This window comes from Schistocerca cancellata, chromosome 3 (assembly GCF_023864275.1).
Source record: "Schistocerca cancellata isolate TAMUIC-IGC-003103 chromosome 3, iqSchCanc2.1, whole genome shotgun sequence".
NCBI classification, from domain to species: Eukaryota; Metazoa; Arthropoda; class Insecta; order Orthoptera; family Acrididae; genus Schistocerca; species Schistocerca cancellata.
In genome coordinates, this window is record NC_064628.1 from 677,800,738 (window position 1) to 677,824,784 (window position 24,047).

At 44.6% G+C, this 24,047-nt stretch overlaps 1 protein-coding gene across 2 annotated transcripts in view; it reads left to right on the top strand.

Annotated features, from left to right (window-relative positions):
* LOC126175652 (DNA ligase 3) overlaps nt 1–24,047 on the top strand; it is a 644,184-nt gene that overhangs the window by 538,171 nt on the left and 81,966 nt on the right. The gene's annotated exons all lie outside the window — the stretch shown is intronic.

Below are 24,047 nucleotides of genomic sequence, written 5' to 3' on the forward strand. Positions count from 1 at the left end.
TTGCTCCGCGAGCACGTATGTTGTGAAGCCCTGCTTTATTCAGAATGGGTTGAATGTGCGGAAGCCAATTCTGAACAATTAAATTGAGTGTGTGTGCAAAGCAGGAGAACTACACTCCTGGAAATTGAAATAAGAACACCGTGAATTCATTGTCCCAGGAAGGGGAAACTTTATTGACACATTCCTGGGGTCAGATACATCACATGATCACACTGACAGAACCACAGGCACATAGACACAGGCAACAGAGCATGCACAATGTCGGCACTAGTACAGTGTATATCCACCTTTCGCAGCAATGCAGGCTGCTATTCTCCCATGGAGACGATCGTAGAGATGCTGGATGTGGTCCTGTGGAACGGCTTGCCATGCCATTTCCACCTGGCGCCTCAGTTGGACCAGCGTTCGTGCTGGACGTGCAGACCGCGTGAGACGACGCTTCATCCAGTCCCAAACATGCTCAATGGGGGACAGATCCGGAGATCTTGCTGGCCAGGGTAGTTGACTTACACCTTCTAGAGCACGTTGGGTGGCACGGGATACATGCGGACGTGCATTGTCCTGTTGGAACAGCAAGTTCCCTTGCCGGTCTAGGAATGGTAGAACGATGGGTTCGATGACGGTTTGGATGTACCGTGCACTATTCAGTGTCCCCTCGACGATCACCAGTGGTGTACGGCCAGTGTAGGAGATCGCTCCCCACACCATGATGCCGGGTGTTGGCCCTGTGTGCCTCGGTCGTATGCAGTCCTGATTGTGGCGCTCACCTGCACGGCGCCAAACACGCATACGACCATCATTGGCACCAAGGCAGAAGCGACTCTCATCGCTGAAGACGACACGTCTCCATTCGTCCCTCCATTCACGCCTGTCGCGACACCACTGGAGGCGGGCTGCACGATGTTGGGGCGTGAGCGGAAGACGGCCTAACGGTGTGCGGGACCGTAGCCCAGCTTCATGGAGACGGTTGCGAATGGTCCTCGCCGATACCCCAGGAGCAACAGTGTCCCTAATTTGCTGGGAAGTGGCGGTGCGGTCCCCTACGGCACTGCGTAGGATCCTACGGTCTTGGCGTGCATCCGTGCGTCGCTACGGTCCGGTCCCAGGTCGACGGGCACGTGCACCTTCCGCCGACCACTGGCGACAACATCGATGTACTGTGGAGACCTCACGCCCCACGTGTTGAGCAATTCGGCGGTAGGTCCACCCGGCCTCCCGCATGCCCACTATACGCCCTCGCTCAAAGTCCGTCAACTGCACATACGGTTCACGTCCACGCTGTCGCGGCATGCTACCAGTGTTAAAGACTGCGATGGAGCTCCGTATGCCACGGTAAACTGGCTGACACTGACTGCGGCGGTGCACAAATGCTGCGCAGCTAGCGCCATTCGACGGCCAACACCGCGGTTCCTGGTGTGTCCGCTGTGCCGTGCGTGTGATCATTGCTTGTACAGCCCTCTCGCAGTGTCCGGAGCAAGTATGGTGGGTCTGACACACCGGTGTCAATGTGTTCTTTTTTCCATTTCCAGGAGTGTATTTCCAGGCTGTGTGTGAGTCTTATAGCTGCCACAATATTAGCAGCATTGTCGCTAACAACACACACGACTTTTTCTTGAATGCCCTATTCCCTCGTGACACGTCGCAGTTCTTCGGAGAGTTTTTCTGACGTGTGCCTTCCGTCGTATTTAACGCACTCTAGGAGGGAAGACGCCAGCTCCAGGTCTTTAACGTAGTGTGCTGTCACCGACAAATAAACCTCATTTGTGGTTGAGGTCCACCCATCCATTGTCAGCACAACCATTTCCGCAGAATTAATTTTGACTCTCAGTTTCTTTCATCATGGCGTACTGTTGTTGTAGAAGTGTATTGGAAATGATCTTCCGAGCTGGCATTCATTAAGTACCATTCAGTTTGCCTACAAAACTTCGGAAATGTTTGCTTTCCACTATGTTGAAGGGCAAATAATCCTTTACAACAGTCTCCAGAAGTGCGAAATCTATCTCCCGATTTCTTTTGTTCGAAAGAGGTTTCGGAAAATACATAGGTAATGTTCCGTGATACTGATGTCTGCTGTCGGATAATGAATGAATGTTATTTTCTGGCACCGACCGCTGTTCGCTTCTGGCAATTGCTATGTTGGTTCCGGATTGTCCGGGTTACTTGTCGAAGAAATATCGGAAGATGCAGGAGCAGGGGGCGCTAATCGCCTGACTGACAATGGCAGTGTTGGATGCAGCATTCGAACATGACGCGCTAGATTAAATGTATTTCCTCCTTTATATGAGATACACTTAGAACAACAGTTGCACTTTGCTTTCCCATCACCTAAATCGGCGAAGAAACCCCAAATTTCACTACTTTTAAGCGACCGCTAGTTGCTAGCCATTGTATAAGGGTGAACAGACACAAAAACTGCTTTCCGAATAAAATAAAGAGGGATTTTACCTGAAATCGTACCAATGACTACAGGTGACAGTTTACGTTTTAAATTTGGAGGGTTATTATGCTCGAAAAAAAATAAAATCTATAGGGAAACTTCTGAATAATTACTTAACGTAAGTGACAGTGGTAAACATACTTATTCTATTTTGGATTAAATTTTAAAAGGAACATAAAATTGGACTGCTTTTCGTTGGTAGCCCTAGTTTTCAGTCCATGAATACAACAAATAAGGTTTCACTTGGCAGATAAAGACTTTCTGGGGCGCTTCATGATAAAATGTCGAGCAAGATTAAATGTAATACCTTCTTTATATGTGACAGGCTTCTCTGTTTATATTTCCTTTGTCCCCTTCGACCATGCTCTATTTAAGTTACCTCAGACGCTATATGAGTGTAAAACGTTGCGTGCACGTTACTGCATAGTTTGGTCATCTGTTGGGAAAATTATGAAGTATTACGAAACTTTATTGTACGAGCGAGGCGAAGCGAGCGTAGCCGCGGCTGAGCGGCGAACTGGGCAACTTCGCCAGGTTTCCGTACTTCATGAATGAACTACTTCATTTGAACGCTTCATGGCTAAGAGTGAAACGAATGAATCAATTCACGGGAATGAACGAGTTCGTCCCATCTCTATGTCCCACAACAAATTCTGCATCTTTGTCAATCGGAATTTGTCGAAAAATGTGTCATTACTTACTGAATGCCCCTCGTATCTTCTTCCACAGTGCAGTAAATAAAGTATGTATTCAGCAGAAGCCAGGAGGAAGAATACTGTGTAAATTAGATAAACATAAAAAACTATACATTGAGTAAAAATAGTGGGTAAGACAAGTTCGTAAGTTCAAAGAGGGACATCAAATGATACTGCATGTGACCTCCAGCCTCCCCCCCCCCCCCCCCCCGGGTGGGGCGGTTGGCAACTTTTAAATCTTAAATGGAAACCCCCATATTTTTTAATGCAGATTCGGATTTTCCATAAAAAAAGTAATCAAGTTTTGTCTGAAAAATTTTTTTAAACCATTGACAGATGGCGCTGAAATCAAGAACAATTAAAATTGGGGAAGAAGTCCGATTTATTTAGAATGATACGAGAAGGACGCATCAAATCGATACAAAATGTGCACCAATTCGTTCATTACGCCAAATTAAGCTATTTTTTTTTTTTTTTTTTACAAAATGTGTTCTACCCGCCACAGTTTTTGATGGAGGGAGGCGGAATGGTATTAAAATTACTCACCCGACTGTGGCGCTACCGTGGTCAAACTGCCAACTATGGCTTCGTATATAGGTCGGTGCAATGCAATCAGATGTCACTTCACTTTCAAATTGTGAACCGTAAACATCAACTGACGAAATTACATTATTCTTTAGCGAAACATGGCTCACTATCCTCCTACAGAGATTGTTGATATGATGTTAATTTTATGTGAATGCCATAACAATTACGCTGCAGCTGTGCAATTGTATGCCGATCGGTTCCCAAACAGACGACATCCAAGCGAAAACATTATCCGAAATTGCAGTCAACGAGCTCGAAATGGATACATGCACCGTCCATCTCGTCATCGCGAATACAGTGAAAATGACGGCTACTGCCTTAATCGCGACTCTAACATTAACTACTAGGCATGTCCAGAAATTAAGAGTACTCGTTTAAAAATCAAAAAGGCAATATATTTATGAAAAATTTACAAATCCGCGAATGTACATCAAGCTTCTTTTTCCGGCGTAGTCGCCTCCGTTTTCAATGCACTTTGTGAGCCGAGGAGTAAGCTTTCTGATGAGCCACCGCCTTTTTGGCCCAATATTTGACTGCAGTCTGCACCTTATTGTTGGTATAAAACATTTTTTCAACTATAAACAACTTCAGGGAAGTGAAAACTTAAAATCTGAAGGTGCCAAATCTGAGTAATGAGCCGGGTTGTGGACGATGTCCCAACCGAATGAATCCAAGAGTCGCATTGTACCGTTGGCTGTGTGGGGACGCGCATTATTCCCAAGCACACTGCCTTCGTCAGCATTGGCGTTCTTCAGTTCCTTGATGTTCTCCGTAGTTTTTCAGGTTTTCGAAGTATCATTCAGCAGTTATTTTTACCCTTGGGACAAAAATTCGATTAGAAGAATCCCTTTACGGTTCCAAAAGACAGGGGCCGTGGTTTTTCTGGCCGAAACAACTGTTTTGAATTTTTTCGCTTATGCTGATGAGGGATATCGTCAGTGCACTGACTGTTGTTTCGCCTCAAGGCCATAGAGGGGACACTCATGTTTTGTCGCCATTCAAAACACAGTGAAAGAATTGTTCACCTTCCTTTTCGAAGTACTCGAGAAATTCTCTCGAAGACGCGATCCCTTTAAATTTGTGTTGATCTGTGAGCTGTTTTGGTACCGACTTTGCATATAATTTTCGAAAATCAAGTGTTTCACAGCAGAAGTGATCTGGTGATTTCTGGAAACATTGCGTTCTTCTCGTCCAAAGTCAATCCACGGTCCCCACGAAGCATTTCTTCAGTATCGTTCACCGACTCCACAGACACGATTGAGAGACGCTTCCTCTGTGTTCATCATGAACATTCGTTGTGCCGGTTTAAACTCACGACACCATTGTACACATTACTACGATTCATTACACCGTCCTCGTAAACAGTTTGGATTTCGGTGCAAATGTGCATCGGCGCATTTCCTTTCACAAGAAGAAGCCACCTTTCGGCTGGCAGAATTCGGAATTGAGACTCTCATTTCAACACTGCAGTACAGTTAAGAGTTTTCAGCCGACTGAGAGAAACGAGAGCGCATTCTACTGCCAAAACCTTGTCCTTGAACGCAGTAGTGCCAACTTTGTCGGGAAAAAAACCTTTGAGCTCATAAGTCGTGGACATGGCTCGTACGGTCATTTAAACGTCTGTAATGGACGGAGTGACTCTGTCGCTATGGCCGATGTCGTCTTATGCTACCCGCAAATCAATATCTCGCTTTCCAAAACCACGTGCCAGATTTTCATATTCTCTCGTTCGCTACGCACAAACTATTATTCCTACAGCAAAAATGAGCAGGACGTTATTACAGGAAATTTAATGCAATTACACTACTGGCCATTAACATTGCTACCCCAAGAAGAATTCAGATGATAAACGGGTATTCATTGGACAAATAAATTATACTAGAACTGACATGTGATTACATTTTCACGCAATTTGGATGCACAGATCCTGAGACATCAGTACCCAGAACAACCACCTTTGGCCGTAATAGTGGCCTTGATACGCCTGGACATTGAGTCAAACAGAGCTTGAATGGCGTGTACAGGTACAGCTGCCCATGCTGCTTCAACACGATACCACAGTTCATCAAGAGTAGTGACTGGCGTTTTGTGACGAGCCAGTTGCTGGGCCACCATTGACCAGACGTTTTCAGTTGGTGAGAGATCTGGAGAATGTGCTGGCCAGGGCAGCAGTCGAACATTTTCTGTATCCAGAAAGGCCCGTATAGGACCTGCAACATGCGTTCGTGCATTATCCTGCTGAAATGTAGGGTTTCGCAGGGATCGAATGAAGGGTAGAGCCACGGGTCGTAACACATGTGAAATGTAACGTCCACTGTTCAAAGTGCCGTCAGTGCGAACAAGAGGTGACCGAGATGTGTAACCAATGGCACCCCATACCATCACGCCGGGTGATAGGCCAGTATGGCGATGACGAATACACGCTTTCAATGTGCGTTCTCCGCGATGACGCCAAACCCGGATGCGACCATCATGATGCTGTAAACAGAACCTGTATTCATCCGAAAAAAATGGCGTTTTGCCATTCGTGCACCCAGGTTCGTCATTGAGTACACCATCGCCGGAGCTCCTGTCTGTGATTCAGCGTCAAGGGTAACCGCAGCCACGGTCTCCGAGCTGATAGTCCACGCTGCTGCAAACGTCGTCGAACTGTTCATGCAGATGGTTGTTGTCTTGCAAACGTCCCCATCTGTTGACTGAGGGATCGAGACGTGGCTGCACGATCCGTTACAACCATGCGGATGATGCCTGTCATCTCGACTGCTAGTGATACGAGGCCGTTGGGACCCAGCACGGCGTTCCGTATTACCCTCCTGAACCCACCGATTCCATATTCTGCTAACAGTCATTGGATCTCGACCAACGCGAGCAGCAGTGTCGCGATACGATAAACCACAATCGCGATAGGCTACAATCTGACCTTTATCAAAGTCGAAAACGTGAGGGTACGCATTTCTCCTCCTTACACGAGGCATCACAACAACGTTTCACCCGGCAACACCGGTCAACCGCGGTTTGTGTATGAGAAATCGGTTGGAAACTTTCCTCATGTCAGCACGTTGTGGGTGTCGCCACTGGCACCAACCTTGTGTGAATGCTCTGAAAAGCTAATCATTTGCATATCACAGCATGTTCTTCCTGTCGGCTAAGTTTCGCGTCTGTAGCACGTCATCTTCGTGGTGTAGCAATTTTAATGGCCAGTAGTGTAAATTTTGCACTGGGACACGTTTTCGCTGGGGGCGAAGGTTTTAGAGTTATTCAAGATAAACGTACAAAAATGACTCTTATCCCTCACCGGTCAGGATTTCTAGTATGTTGTTCGGGCACTCCCAAATACAACTCTACCAAAATTTCCGTCTGTACGAACAGTTCCCGATATTCGATCTCTTTTGTTCTCTATCGATTGGGCCCTTACGCCTCAAGCATAGTCTGGTATTTCGTTAACATTTTTAATTCAAAGGTGCCCGTGAGAACAATGAACGAAAGACGACTTTTGCAAACGTTACGTTAAAACTAATTACGTTGACAATTCTATCCAAAATTAACTCCTACAAGCTCTGTAGTTTCGTAGTCAGAAGGCCTGACTACTATAACGATGTATTGTTTACTTTATGCTGTTAAAATTTGCAAAATTGTTATGTAAAATTTACACAAACGCCGATTTTACAATTTGTAAGTACTCGATTACGCAGGCGGCGTAATAAGGCCTGTCGGTGAAGACAAAAAAATCGTTGTATTTGTGCGAAATAATTCGAGCAGTCGCAAATATTTTTACAGTTTAGAGAATGCCATGAACAACATACTAGAAATCCTGACGAGAGGGGGTCGAGTGTGGTAGCGGGGTTGCATTTGAAGGTCACTTTTGTACGTATCTCTTGAATAACTAGAAAACTGCGAAAACATATCCTAGTACAAAATTTAATTGCATTAAATTTCCCTAAAAAAGTGTTGTTTATTTTTTCTGTAGGACCAACAGTATGCGCATAGTGAGCGAGAGAATATGAAATTCTGTCGTTCATGCAAATTACATCATATAAAATATTTTTGTCACTTCTTAGAAATACTGCAGCAAAAAGTATAGAGAGATTTACTTATCGGAACAGTGAAATAAAATCGAAATAGTTTCTAGCATCAGGAATGTGAGGCAGTATAACTACAACGTTCCTTGCAGACCCTAACACAGAGGGACGTAGGACGAACGAACAGCTCACAATCTAGCGTGAGCATGCTTCGCCAGACTTGAAGCGCTCAGTCTGGCCGGCGTAAATGGACAATGCGAGTGACCCCGGGGCAGCGCGCTATTTCACGTGTCCGCTCGAGGATCGTCGAGCGTCCGCCGCAGCTGCGAAGCCGTACATAATGTACGGGAGCACCGCGGCAGCCTCAGATTTCGGTGCCTCCCTGGTAGCCGCCTGTTTGGACAACGTTTGCGCTTTGTGTACAGTCTGCGTCTGCGTTTCGCTTTGTCCTGTGTCGCGGCGCCAGCGTTTGGCAGTTGCTAAATATTTAGCGCTGGGCAACGCGTCACTAACTGTTCAAAGCTGTCTCACTTTTTGTTGGATTTTTCTGTGTTCGTCGTTACAGTGTCCTTTACAAACATTTTCACGCTGTCACACCGCTCTGTCTTTTACGTACATTTTTACTTACTCCCACATCATTGCTTGCCTTTTTTTTTTAATTGTCCGCCGTTGTAGGGATTTTAACGCGTGGGCGTGTATTTGTATCGTCAGCTTTTTAAATGTTCCGCGGAGTATTTTTGTTTTATATGACTCGTCCTTCCAAGTCAGAATCCCATATTATCCCCAAAAATTACAAAGAGAAAAACTGATTTCTTGTTTCACAATTATTCACTTTATGATTGTAATTATTGTTTGACTAGCCATTCCAGAGTGGTTTATTTTTATGTAGCTTCATGTCTGTTTAACATTTCGTGGGTGTTCACTGAGTGAAATTGGGAGAACAGTAGGGCGATAAAATTAAATTAAAGTCAGTGCAAATAAATACCACCACAGTCATATTTAAGATGTGTTTATTACGCTTGGAAATCGGTTTCGTTCTAGTGAACATTATCAGGTGACACTGTAAACTCACCAACAGTTTTGAGTCAGAATTGCACCGATATGACTATGCGAATCGTGATACAAGCATTTCAGAAACAAATCTTCTCGTACCACGAGGCAAATGATGGTTTTAAGAAAAGAAGCTTTCATGAATGTAAAGGAAATCAAGCAGAATGAGCAATAGAACTAACGATTGCAATAAGATGGATTAAAATATAAAACAATGAAAAGGAAATAAATAAATAAATTTAAATACATGACATTGTTAAAATTGCTTGGGCAAACACTCCAAAGAAAAGAAAAGAATAAAAGGAAGAAAACAATTAGTTACGAAAACTGTTGAATTTTCAGTGTAGGACAAAGTTCCCAAATGAAAAAGGAGTTAAAGGAAGGAAAAATTGAGAGAAAATAAAAGTTAATGTCATGACTAAAACGATACAGCGAAGGATTAGAAATGAAAAAATAGATTTAAACTAATAGATTTAAACTAATTAAATGAGTAAAAATAATGATCATAGTCATTTCGATAAAGGTGTAAAGAAGTAGATGGCAGCTAATAGAACCCGAACCAAAACATTCAGTTTACCAGCCAAGCGCCTAACACACTACTACGGCACTAGTGCTTTTTTTTCCCCTCCAATGCACTAGTAGAACACAAGAAATGCTTTGTTGTCGGTTACTCGCAGACGGAGACCGACCAGGGTGAATGGCTGCAGAATGTGATTGGCTCAAATGGCTCTGAGAACTATGGGACTCAACAGCTGAGGTCATCAGTACCCTAGAACTTAGAAATACTTAAACCTAACTAACCTAAGGACATCACACACATCCATGCCCGAGCCAGGATTCGAACCTGCGACCGTAGCGGTCGCGCGGTTCCAGACTGAAGCGCCTAGAACCGCTCGGCCACCCTGGACGGCCAGAATGTGATGCCTTGGACCCTAACGTAGACGATCGCATAGGTGGTTTCAAAAGTCGATCCAGCCCCTGGGGGCATTACCTTATTAGTCGACTTTCAGCAGTACTAGTAAACAGAAAATAGAAGTGCGGGACCTGCATTAATTTTGCATCATCCTGTAAAAGGACCCGAGCGACAATCTTGTACTAGGAAGTACTAATGTGACTTTGTACATCGTAGATACATGTATATAAGGAGAAGGGACAGTGGGCATAATATGAACAAAGACTCCTTCAGCATGTGAACAGCTCTTGCTATCAAATGCAACAGAAAATAAAATTATACAGTGGAGCTTAAAGGTACTGAAGATGACGACTTATTTTTTTCGTAAAGAAACTTCAGTCCTTGGTTTCATTTCCACCGACCTATTTTTGAGATCCATGAACGCTGCGCACTTCTTTTTATTTATAATCTAGAGGTGGAGCTGGTCACGGAGAGTTTTTTCCAGATAGAGATTTAGCGCTATTTCACTCGGAACTTCGCAGTTGTTCCGGTTGTATAGGGAGCGAGAGAATTTCAAACAGCCGGCTTTTCTGGTCTCGAGGTAGCTTCGCTTCGTCGAAAACCACAGAAAGGGGTGCGGTATTTTTACATACTTTTGATACACTAGAGATATTGATAATCTGTTTTTACTTTGACAAATACCTAAGTACAGCTTCATCGAAGCGCAAACAGCATGTTTTCATAACCTTATTAACCGTAGACATCTAGGTTTAAACTTCTGTTTTCTCAAATGAAACTACGCAGTTTTTTGGTTCCGAAATAGTAATTGTAGGTGATTTGTATGACTCTTTGTGCATTTTCCGTATTTTAGTACATTGTCGCCTTATTCTCCATTACCAAAAATCATTATAAACTCAAAAACGTTTAGAAATTACTGACGCAACGTCACTAAATATTTTACGAGCAGTACAACAAAAATAATATTAGGCGTATGGCCCAATATGTTTTATGTACACAGAGTTTGATTCCACAGTCTCTCATTCAAGTCTTCAGAAGGTCAGTACGCAATTTATCGAGTATGTCCTATCTCTTCGAGCCGTTTTATTGTTGAGGTAAGCACAAACGGCTTGTAGTGAAATTGCGTGCTTATGGACTATCGTCTCAGTTATGTGAATGGATTTGTAATTTCCTGTCAGAGAGGTCACAGTTCTTAGTAATTGACGGAAAATCATCGATTAAAACAAAAGTGATTTGTGGCGTTCCCCAAGGTAGTGTTCTAGGCCCTTTGCTATTCCTTATCCATACAAACGATTTGGGAGACAATCTGAGCAGCCGTCTTCGGTTGTTTGCAGATGTGGCTGTCGTTTATCGACTAATAAAGTCACCAGAAGATCAAAACAAACTGCAAAACGATTTAGAAAAGATATCTGAATGGTGCGAAAAGTGGCAGTTGACCCTAAATAACGAAAAGTGTGAGGTCATCCACATGAGTGCTAAAAGGAACTCGTTAAACTTCGGTTACACGATAAATCAGCCTAATCTAAAAGCCGTAAATTCAACTAAATACCTAGGTATTACAATTACGAACAACTTAAATTGGAGGGAACACATAGAAAATGTTGTGGGGAAGGCTAACCAAAGACTGCGTTTTATTGAGAGGACACTTAAAAATGTAACAGACCTAATAAGGAGATTGCCTACACTACACTTGTCTGTCCTGTTTTAGAATACTGTTGCACGCTGTGGGATCCTTACCAGATAGGACGGACGGAGTAGATCGAAAAAGTTCAAAGAAAGGCAGCACGTTTTGTATTATCGCGAAATATGGGAGAAAGTGTCACAGAAATGATACAGGATTTGGGCTGGACATCTTTAAATAAAAGGCGTTTCTCGTTGCGACGGAATCTTCTCTCGAAATTCCAATCACCAACTTTCTCCTCCGAATGCGAACATATTTTGTTGACACCGACCTACATAGGGAGGAACGATCACCACGATAAAATAAGGGAAATCAGAGCACGTACGGAAAGATCTAGGTGTTCATTCTTTCCGCGCGCTATACGTTTTTTATCCTGCCTGGGAGGCGCCTCGTGGGTAAGGAACAGGAACAGGAAAAGGTACTAATCTCTCGGTACTGCAAATACGGTTTAAGCACCTTTACTAGTGGATAAACATATGCAATCATATTACATAACTTGCAAGGTGGTGCGAAGTTGAAGCGAAGTGTCCTGGCTGTCCGCACCTGATGAAAGGGGCTGAAGCAGTCGTGGAGCTCGTTGAGCTGCACAGCACCAGCTAGAGGGCGCTGCCGTCGGTGTCTCGTGGTAGTGCCAACCTTTGAAACTATGTGGCATCGTTACTATCGATACCACAATACGAGATTGGAATAATAGAGAATTGTGAAGGTGGTTCGATGAACCCTTTGCCAGGCACTTAAATGTGATTTGCAGAGTATCCGTGCAGATGTAGATAGAATACTTTGGATCTCCGTTTTGAGGTATCTTAAAAATATATTTTTCATTTACAGATATAAACTCCTGGAAATTGAAATAAGAACTCCGTGAAATCATTGTCCCAGGAAGGGGAAGCTTTATTGACACATTACTGGGGTCAGATACATCACATGATCACACTGACAGAACCACAGGCACATAGACACAGGCAACAGAGCATGCACAATGTCGGCACTAGTACAGTGTATATCCACCTTTCGCAGCAATGCAGGCTGCTATTCTCCCATGGAGACGATCGTAGAGATGCTGGATGTAGTCCTGTGAAACGGCTTGCCATGCCATTTCCACCTGGCGCCTCAGTTGGACCAGCGTTCGTGCTGGACGTGCAGACCGCGTGAGACGACGCTTCATCCAGTCCCAAACATGCTCAATGGGGGACAGATCCGGAGATCTTGCTGGCCAGGGTAGTTGACTTACACCTTCTAGAACACATTGGGTGGCACGGGATACATGCGGACGTGCATTGTCCTGTTGGAACAGCAAGTTCCCTTGCCGGTCTAGGAATGGTAGAACGATGGGTTCGATGACGGTTTGGATGTACCGTGCACTATTCAGTGTCCCCTCGACGATCACCAGGGTGTACGGCCAGTGTAGGAGATCGCTCCCCACACCATGATGCCGGGTGTTGGCCCTGTGTGCCTCGGTCGTATGCAGTCCTGATTGTGGCGCTCTCCTGCACGGCGCCAAACACGCATACGACCATCATTGGCACCAAGGCAGAAGCGACTCTCATCGCTGAAGACGACACGTCTCCATTCGTCCCTCCATTCACGCCTGTCGCGACACCACTGGAGGCGGGCTGCACGATGTTGGGGCGTGAGCGGAAGACGGCCTAACGGTGTGCGGGACCGTAGCCCAGCTTCATGGAGACGGTTGCGAATGGTCCTCGCCGATACCCCAGGAGCAACAGTGTCCCTAATTTGCTGGGAAGTGGCGGTGCGGTCCCCTACGGCACTGCGTAGGATCCTACGGTCTTGGCGTGCATCCGTGCGTCGCTGCGGTCCGGTCCCAGGTCGACGGGCACGTGCACCTTCCGCCGACCACTGGCGACAACATCGATGTACTGTGGAGACCTCACGCCCCACGTGTTGAGCAATTCGGCGGTAGGTCCACCCGGCCTCCCGCATGCCCACTATACGCCCTCGCTCAAAGTCCGTCAACTGCACATACGGTTCACGTCCACGCTGTCGCGGCATGCTACCAGTGTTAAAGACTGCGATGGAGCTCCGTATGCCACGGTAAACTGGCTGACACTGACTGCGGCGGTGCACAAATGCTGCGCAGCTAGCGCCATTCGACGGCCAACACCGCGGTTCCTGGTGTGTCCGCTGTGCCGTGCGTGTGATCATTGCTTGTACAGCCCTCTCGCAGTGTCCGGAGCAAGTATGGTGGGTCTGACACACCGGTGTCAATGTGTTCTTTTTTCCATTTCCTGGAGTGTATTAATAATCTCAGGTAAAGCCCATATGCAAGAATAATCCCCGAATCTAGTGTAAACTTTGAAGTACGTGCTAATTGCATGTCACGTTAAGTACACTGACGTGACAATAGGTCATGGGATAGCGATATGCACATATACAGATGGCGGTAGTTTCGCGTACACGTAAAAAGGCAGTGCATTGGCAGAGCTGTCATTTGTCCTCAGGTGATTCATGTGATAAGGTTTCCCACGCGAGTTTGGACGCCGGACGGGAATTAACAGACTTTGAACGCAGAATGGTAGTAGAAGCTAGATGCATTGGATATTCTATTTCGAAAACCGTTAGGGAATTCAATAATGCCAAATTCACAGTGTCAAGAGGGTGCCGAGAATACCACATTTCAGACATTACCTCTCACAGAGGACAGCGTAGTGGGCCACAGTCATGACTCAACGACTGAGAGCAGCGGTTTTCCCGTAGAGTTGACAATGCTAACAGACGAGCAACACTGCTTGAAATAGTGGCAGAAATCAGTGTGGGGCGTATACAACGAACGTAATTGTTAGGACAGTGTGGCGAAATTTGGCGTTAATAGGCTACGGGAGCCGACGACCGTCGCGAGTGCCGTTCCTAACAGCACGACATCGCCTGCAGCGCCTCTCCTGGACTCGTGACCGGTTGCACCGTAGACGACTGGAAAATTGTGGCCTGGTCAGTTGAGTCCTGATTACAGTTGGTAAGAGCTGATAGTGTGTTCGAGTGTGGCGCAGACCCCACGAATCTATGGACCCAATTTGTGAACAAGGTACTGTGCAAGCTGGCGGTGGCTCCACAATGGTGTCGACTGTAATTGATATGGAATGGACTGGGTCCTCTGGTCCAACCGAACCGAACACGGATTGGAAATAGTTGTTCGGCTTCTTGTAAACGATTTGCAGTCATTTTGGACTTGACGTTCCCAAACAACGGTGGAATTTTTGTGGATGACAGCTCACCATGTCATCGGGTCACGATCGTTCGCGGTTGGTTTGAAGACCATTCTGGACAATGCAAGTGAATGATTTGCCTACCAAGATCGCTCGATATGAATCCCTTGGATCATTTATGAGACGTAATGGAGAGGTCAGTTCGTGCAGAGAATCCTCCACAGGCAACACTCGCGATCATGGACGGCTGTAGAGGCGGCATGACTCAATATTTCTGCAGGGGACTACCACTGACTTATTGAGCCCATGCCACGGCAAGCTGCTGCACTGCTTCGGGCAAAAGGAGGTCCAGCGCGATATCCCGTGACTTCTGTCACGTCAGTGTATAGTGGAACACGCAGTGTCGATGTCCATTCGATACCTTTCGTTTAATGACCGCCCCATACATTTCCTCATCGCCTCCTATCGCGGGTCTGTGGACAACGGAAGGGAGAGCACTGTTAGAAATTCTGGGTATCTCTCAGGTTAGCCTGATCCACTGAGTAGCTCTATGTAGAGGCCTATCATGCTCCTCTGTCCTGAGTGTTACGCTTTTGTTCCATTCAGTTAGCAAGAACTAGTTAAAGGTTGCATATCTAACGGTTTCTAGGAGCAACAAAAATTTCATTTTCATTGTTACGTATAGTTATCAGCGGAACTTAAAAATTTAAAATGCTTTTAGAATCCACTCATTAAGAGGTAAGTTTTACATTAAAGCTTTAACAGAGTAAGGCAGGTATTACAGTTAGAAACTGTGAATATGTCTTGAGGCATTGGAGCTCACTGCGCGCAACTTACCCATAGTATATTCATCTGATAGTTAAGAATATCATCAATTGGTGTCCTCCAAAAAACTTAAGGCATAATTTCAAACTTCTTGGAAATTTTTTCTGCTTTCACCTCCTACAAAGTAATGAAATGGAAAAAAATTATCATTTACTGTACTTTAGCTTTTCATGCAGCATTATTTAAGCGTCTGGAATGACGTTTTAATTTATTACTACTCTGCTACTAACTCTATTCACAACATATTTTACAAACATTATCCACATATTTCATTGAATGTACCTGATATCATTGTAAGACTCCAAAGTCCATAATATATGACGTCAAGAATATTGAAATACGAGAGGAACTAACTTTTCTTAAAGTGGAGTTCGATTTTTTAATCAGTAGTGGATGCGGGGTTACTTGCTTTAATATTAGTTTTCTTTCGACAAGTTTTTTTTTTTTTTTTCAGTAGCTCTGCCCCCGCCCCTGTTACACTCTTCTTACTGCCTCGTCCATAGCAGTTCTCAGTTTTATTCCGCGGCCGGCCACGGTGGCCGAGCGGTTCTAGGTACTTCAGTCAGGAACTGCGCGACTGCTACGGTCGCAGGTTCGAATCCTGCCTCGGTCATGGATGTGTGTGATGTCCTTAGGTTAGTTAGGTTTAAGTAGTTCTAAGTTCTAGGGGACTGATGACCTCAGATGTTAAGTCCCATAGTAATTACAGCGATTTGAACCTTTTTTTTTTAATTCCGCGTTTGCCAGTTACTGGTTGTCTACAACGCATTCAACAATTAATCTACGAAGAATTTCCCAGAAGTGTGGGTTGTTTCAGCTTTTCCTATCTTCATTGTATGGTTTTCTGTCTCCAATTTGCGGTACAACGTTGAGAAACGCGTCTTAAGTCCAAGTTTCTCGAAAACAAAAGTTCTTAGCTGCCACTATGCTAGATTTCCATTTTTGAGCTCTCCTGGCACACCACTGAAAATAGAGATATTAATTTTTTATTGGCCTTTTTTATACACAATTCAATCAGTTATTAGAGTACTGCGGTGTGTACAATAGCAAAGACTTCTTGTTCTACACTGAAATGAATCTTGACATCTGACATAATATTTTACGCATTACTTAGAGTTTCGTCTCTCTGTGTACCTGAGTGATGAGCATGATGCGGGATGCGGGTTCGATTCCGTGTAGCCTTAGTTTTTTTCTTGGTGAGAGGACAGTGTTATGAGGACTGCTGAGAAGCTACTCAACCGATTAGTACTGGTGTTGAGGTCGAGAAACCGGACGACGACGTGACGAGCTGTGTGCTGTGATTACATGGCCCTCCATACCACCTCAGATGACAGAATTGGCAGAGGATGACACGGCGGTCGGTCGGACCCGATTGGTCTGCCTAGGACCAGAACGCGGAACATGAAAGTGTCACGTATGACGCGACGTTATGCCCGTCGTAACGCGGAAACGAAAGCCGAGGAGGCAGGCTCCGATCTCCGCATACTGTGCGCCCCTTCGCTCGGACTCTGGCTAGTGGGCTTTCGGTTTTAACTAGACGAACTGGGTGCGGCCTCACAAGGAAATAGAGAAAAATCGTTGTGTCATTTAGCACTTCAGACGTTTGTTAGCAACTTCTGCTAACAGAGCTGTGTGTAAACTGAAACTGAAACCTTACAAAGTGACTTTAGTTCATCGACTAACCAATTGCGGTACCGGTGCGTGACGTCAGTACTGCAACTAGCTACTGCTGTTTTTGATAGGGATGGACAAATTTTTAAAAATAGTGATGTATATCGTATCGATGTTTCTATGAGACGTCGTCATTACCGAGACAAAAATATTGATATTTCGATATATCGGTCGGCACTTTCAGTAATTACAAGATTTTAAAAAAAATGATCGAAATCACAGAAATGATTAACCAACACTTAAAAGCTGAGAAATACTTTATCATATCCGACATTAACCAGTAAGAGACAATGTGTTACGGTGTAAAGTTCAGCACCGGCACGTCAGTCGGGAACGACAGAGGAAAGATGCCTATGAAAAGACGTCAGCCAATCGCACTGGCCGAACCCTCTCCAGGACGACAACGCAGACTTAACATCTCAGGTCATCAGTCCCCTAGAACTTAGAACTACTTAAACCTAACTAACCTAAGGACATCACACACATCCATACCCAAGGCAGGATTCGAACCTGCGATCGTAGCGGTCGCGCGGTTCCAGACTGAAGCGCCTAGAACCGCTCGTCCACACCGGCCGGCCAACGCGGTAGCAGTGGCCCCTATGTGAAGACGACACGCCGCGACCGACTGGTGACGCCGCAGTCGAATGGCAGCTTCAAGATTAGGCACTTGTACAGCAGTGTGGACTCTAGTTACTTCGCTTGTAGCCATGTAGCACAGACTTGTGTTTGTCTATACTGAAGAAGATTGATTATTTTGTATGTTGCCCTTTGCTTGCGACACTTCTGTGTAATTGTCAACGTTAAGTATTGTCATTTATTTTTTATACTAAAACTCATTAATACGATTTGTTTGAATTGTTTGCCTAGCGAACCGAGTACGGAGCTTTCCGAGACACCACAGAATATACTATGAAATTACTTATTTCCAAAAAGCTAACTAACGAAAAGAAAAATGATCACCGATAGACGTTAAAACTACTCTTTAATATGTTCTCCTGTAAGACTGTTTCGTTATCTGAGACAACCAAATTTACTAAGAAAGCCACTCTTTCGGACGAAACAGAATAGGCTTGGAATATACAGTGATTATGAGCAATTTATGAGAAATAGGTGTGAAATGACGACTAGACAACAGCGACCATTTTCCCTTAAATACCAGTGCAATGATGCGCGTGACTTGTGCCGAGTGAACGTTACTTTTATAGTGCGTCTATCTTTTCTTGATCCATGCAATCAGGGGTTGAGAGAATCCCACAGTTGGGAGCTAGGAGTAATAATTTCCACCATTCGCATACAGTACTCTCACAAAATTTGTGTATTTTGCACACTGTACGTGTCATTTGCAATGATAGGACTTACACACGAAAGCAACAAACTTTAATGAATATGCAGTATAGATAGATTCATGTTCAAATATGGTGCTCATTTGCAGTACTGCAATTAAATTAACTCCACTGTAAGGCACTTAGCCGGCCAATGTGGCCGAGCGGTTCTAGGCGCTTCAGTCCGGAACCGCGCGACTGCTACGTTCGCAGGTTTGAATCCTGCCTCGGGCATGGATGTGTGTGATGCCCTTAGGTTAGTTAGGTTTAAGTAGTTCTAAGTTTTATGGGACTGATCTAAGTCCCATAGTGCTGAGAGCCATGTGAACTATTTTGTAAGGCTCTTACTGTCGGATTGCAAAGATTAGTAGTAGTTGGAATGGGCAAGAAATCTGCTGATAAGAACTACAGTGCCTATGAATCAAGAAAAGATAGACAATAAAAATATCACGTTCGATATTTAATATTGTATATCTGAGTTCGACAATATATATCGATGTTATTTCGAAGTAATATCGATATTTGATGGAGAGGACGATCTGAAATTTTCTTTCTTTGTGTTGGAGCATGACTGTTTTTATTAGCGTGCGTGAAGCTGCAGAAAAATGGACGTCAGAGATGTGAAAATCCTCGCTTTTGAAATACGTAAAAACGAGAGTGTGGGGTGCAATTCGGGTAACACAAATTGTTGGACCGATTTTTCCCACCAAGACATAATTTCTGACAAGCACGTGACCAATATTGAACAATGAGAAAGCACGGGATTAGGGAAGTGGAACGTGCTGGAGGTTTATTGAATGTTTCGAGGAACTTTTAAAAAAACAATTATCTGATAATAGCAGCCGAAACAAGAATCAATCAATGCTGCACAGTAGTACGTTGTTGTATTTGTTAATTCTTACTAAAAATATTAATTCTCGAAAATATTGTCTACGCAAGTAAATTCTCTTTTCAGATTTATGTAGAACACCAGTTGATAAAAATTACAACTTCAAAAAATAAAAACTTGGTATGCCGTTAACTGCCTTACCAGGTCTTTACTGATCACACTGACGTTTAAGCAACTACGCTCTAAACGCGTTAGTCTTGCAATAAGGCAGAAAATTTATAAAGCTTTTCTTGTGATTAGCAATCGTATATACCCATTTAAAAAGTATATAAAATGTATACTCACCATTTAACTTTAACCAAATACACACATCACCTCGGTTCCGAGAGCTCCGGAACCTGTACAGGAAACTGGAATAGAGATCAACATAAACATCATTTCCGCCCTTTTTATTGCTCATAAAAACCATACTTTGCATGTTGTACCACTATACAGCGAGACCATCAGAGGTGGTGGTCCAGATTGCTGTACACACTGGTACCTGTAATACCCAGTAACACGTCCTCTTGCATTGATGCATGCCTGTATTCGTCGTGGCGTACTATCCACAAGTTCATCAAGGCAGTGTTGGTCCAGATTGTCCCACTCCTCAACGGCGATTCGGCTTAGATCCCTCAGTGTGGTTGGTGGGTCACGTCGTCCATAAACAACCCTTTTCAATCTATCCCAGACATGTTCGATAGGGTTCATGTCTGGAGAACATGCTGGCCACTGTAATCGAGCGATGTCGTTATCCTGAAGGAGGTCATTCAGAAGATGTGCACGATGGGGGCGCGAATTGTCGTCCATGAAGACGAATGCCTCGCCAATATGCAGGCCATATGATTGCACTGTCGGTCGGAGGATGGTATTCACGTATCGTACAGCCGTTATGGCGCCTTCCATGACCACCAGCGGCGTACGTCGGCCCCACATAATGCCACCCCAAAACAGCAGGGAATCTCTACCTTGATGCACTCGATGGACAATGTGTGTAAGGCGTTCAGCCTGTCCGGGTTGCATCCAAACACGTCTCCGACGATTGTCTGGTTGAAAGCATATGCGACACTCATCGGTGAAGAGAATGTGATGCCAATCCTGAGTGGTCCATTCAGCATGTTGTTGGGCCAATGTATACCGCGCTGGACGGTGTCGTGCTTGCAAAGACGGACCTCGCCATAGACGTCGGGAGCCAAGTTGCTCATCATGCAGCCTATGCGCACAGTTTGAGTCGTAACAAGACGTCCTGTGGCTGCACGAAAAGCATTATTCAACATGGTGGCGATGCTGTCAGGGTTCCTCCGAGCTATAATCCGTAGGTAGCGGTCATCCACTGCACTAGTAGCTCTTTTGTGGCCTGCTGAGGCACGCCATCGACAGTTCCTGTCTCACTGTATCTCCTACATGTCCGAACAACATCGCTTTGGTTCACTCCGAGACGTCTGGACACTTCCTTTGTCGAGAGCCCTCCCCGGCACAAAGGAACCATGCGGACGCGGTAGAACCGCGGTAGTTACCGTATAGGCATGGTCGAACTACAGACAACACGAGCCGTATACCTCCTTGCTCGTGGAATGACTGGAACTGATCGGCTGTTGTACCCCTTCCGTCTAACAGGCGCTGCTCATGCATGGTTGGGCGGGTTTAGTGACATCTCTGAACAGTCAAAGGGAATGTGTCTTTGATACAATATCCACAGTCAACGTATATCTTCAGGAGTTCTGGGAACCGGAATGATGAAAAACTTTTTTTAATGTCTGTAATTAAAAGCAGTTCAATTCTTAAGCAGTACCCACACATCAGACCGGTCTATTTCTGAAAACTTCAGGCGTTAGTCTTTCTCTCCGAATGAATAAGACAGCCAAATTAACATAGTGTATCAAATTACATTAGGGCAGTGAGATTTTACCTGTATTGAGCAGTACTGTAACACACTTTAATTATGTTCGCGATTTCCCAAATTCACGTTCCGGCTGTCTTAGCACGTAGTCGAATATCAGCTGCACGTTCGCCTGTCCTCGCTGATGCCTTGCCATTCCACGCACGAATAGTCGAGCAGCAACTGACGGATACAGTTCCCGTCCCTGCGCAGACCGCCTCACCACCAGCTGCAGGGTCCACTGCTTTCCTTCCTGCGTGTGTCAGCGGCCAGCGCTAGAGTACTGCTCAGCTCGGTGTGTCCTCTCTTGACTACAGCTACTCGCAGACAGCCACACCAAGCTCGTGGTCTCCACTCTGTCCGCAGCCCCACTCTTCAACACCGCTTTCCAACTGCTCCACCTCTGCAGCAGTCGGATATCGATTATATAGGCCAGCTGCTTAGCATGTTCTCAGAAAAACAGACGAAAAACTAGAGCTCGACCGGCATCTAGAATGTTTGCTACTTCGACACGTCTCACATGTACTGCAACCAGTTTTCACCGAATTAACAAATAACGAAAAAACCCATGATCATTTCATGCATTGCAAAGCAAGACCATCGCTAGTGCGGCCGTGGCAGTATTAATTGGATAGCTCCTGTCATCGGGAAACACCTAATATTGTCATAGACACATTGGCAATAAGTTCAGCCGTGATTCATTACAAAAAGAACATTTCAGTATCAATCTGTCCATCAGGCACAGATTTCAATAGCCGGTTGCAGTACTCACGTCGAGTAACAGTGTATTTGTCAGTCGACGAACTACCGTTACTCTGTAAGATTTCTGTTCCAGATTGTGCCGATGTTATTGACGCAAGAATTTGATGCTGATGTACTGTGGTTTGCTGTCCTACCGATTTTGCTACCGTATATGGTTGGATTATGGAACTGCTACAGAAATAAGTTAGTGCAATGTAACCCAACGCTGGTTTATTGCAACACGTAAAGTATATGTTGAGTTTAGCTTAGAGATGTATACGAATCTATCCTAGCTGAGAACAAATTCCCATAACAAAACATTGCCTTCCACAATGAAACACCCGTCCAGACTTAACCCATTACCAACATCTTTGTACTGACGGCTGCAGCAGTTTCTATCCTCGTGGGCTGTTTGCTGTAGGCAGTTGATTCCAAACTGGTGGCTAAGTGCGAACTTCGGACTGCGTGGGTGATTTATTCTGGTTCCTGCTGAAGATGACCTCTGTTGCTGCCGGCGAAGAACGAGGTGACGAATCTCACGATGTACTCTTGACACTCAGCGAGGATTTATCACTTTTAGGCTCGCCTGGATGTAGGCTATTGCGCTACCCTACTGTGACGGAAGGGTGGGCTACCCAGCAGGGGTAGTCGCGTGTGGGACAACTGAAGTGCTCAGTAATCCAACGGCGTTTTCCGACTTCCTTCTAAGGCCGCTCCTAACCCGCCTCGTTTGACTGAAGCCAATATACCGCCGTCTAGAGACCGAAAAAAAGGGTCACAGTGTATGCGACGATCGGAGCCTCCATCCACGGCTTTGGTTCCCATGCAACGACGCACGGCGCACGCAAAGTACGTGAAACGCCCTATATTTCAGTGTAGTACATTAATTCATGTTTTTAATTTATCAGAGTGAGAGAGCAGATAGTTGCCGAATTAAAGTTTACTGACTTAGTGGTAAAGACTATTCCGCATTGCATGAAATCGTCGTCCGTCCCTGGTCACTACAAACATACCTAAATATTGCTTTTAAGATTTTAAAATTAAATTTGGCTTTTATTTCTATGCTATACAGGTACCTAATTTGGGTCGAATGTAACAGTATCTGTTGTTACACGTAGCACATATTCCTGTTTAATGTACGTTCAATTTACATTCAACGTGCATTAAACAGGAATATGTGTTGAGTTTTAAGTGAGCTTCTAAATAGCACACACATAGTCAAGGCACATTTAAAACTCACACCCATGCTCGAAGGTAGACCCACAGTATAGATCTTGATTTCAACCACTGTTTTGCATTAGTCGTATTGTAACTGGTCGGGTTCTCACAATGGTATCGTTTCCCGCTGTGGCTGCATCATCGTTTTTATCAGAAGTGTTTAGCTACAGGGTGATCAAAAAGTCAGTATAAATTTGAAAACTGAATAAATCACGGAATAATGTAGATAGAGAGGTACAAATTGACACACATGCTTGGAATGACATGGGATTTTATTAGAACCAAAAAAATACAAAAGTTAAAAAAAAATGTCCGGCAGATGGCGCTTCATCTGATCATAATAGCAATAATTAGCATAACAAAGTAAGACAAAGCAAAGATGATGTTCTTTACAGGAAATGCTCAATATATGCACCATAATTCCTCAAAAATAGCTGTAGTCGAGGAATAATGTTGTGAACAGCACTGTAAAGCATGTCCGGAGTTATGGTGAGGCATTGGCGTCGGATGTTGTCTTTCAGCATCCGTAGACATGTCGGTCGATCACGATACACTTGCGACTTCAGGTAACCCCAAAGCCAATAATCGCACGGACTGAGGTTTGGGGACCTGGGAGGCCAAGCATGACGAAAGTGGCGGCTGAGCACACGATCATCACCAAACGACGCGCGCAAGAGATCTTTCACGCGTCTAGCAATATGGGGTGGTTCTAATAAAACCCCATGTTATTCCAAGCATGTGTATCAAATTTTACCTCTTTATCTACATTATTCCACGGTTTATTAAGTTTTCAAATTTATACTGACTTTTTGATCACCCGGTACATAAAATAACGAAGGGTTCTCGTGGAATACAGTGTGGTTTATTTTGCATAAACTACTAAATCACTACACATCGTTGGTGTCACGGAATGAACTTTCATTGTCTAAGCTATCAGTACACAAGGTGCAAAGTCCTATTATGTATCTAAAAACTATACAAA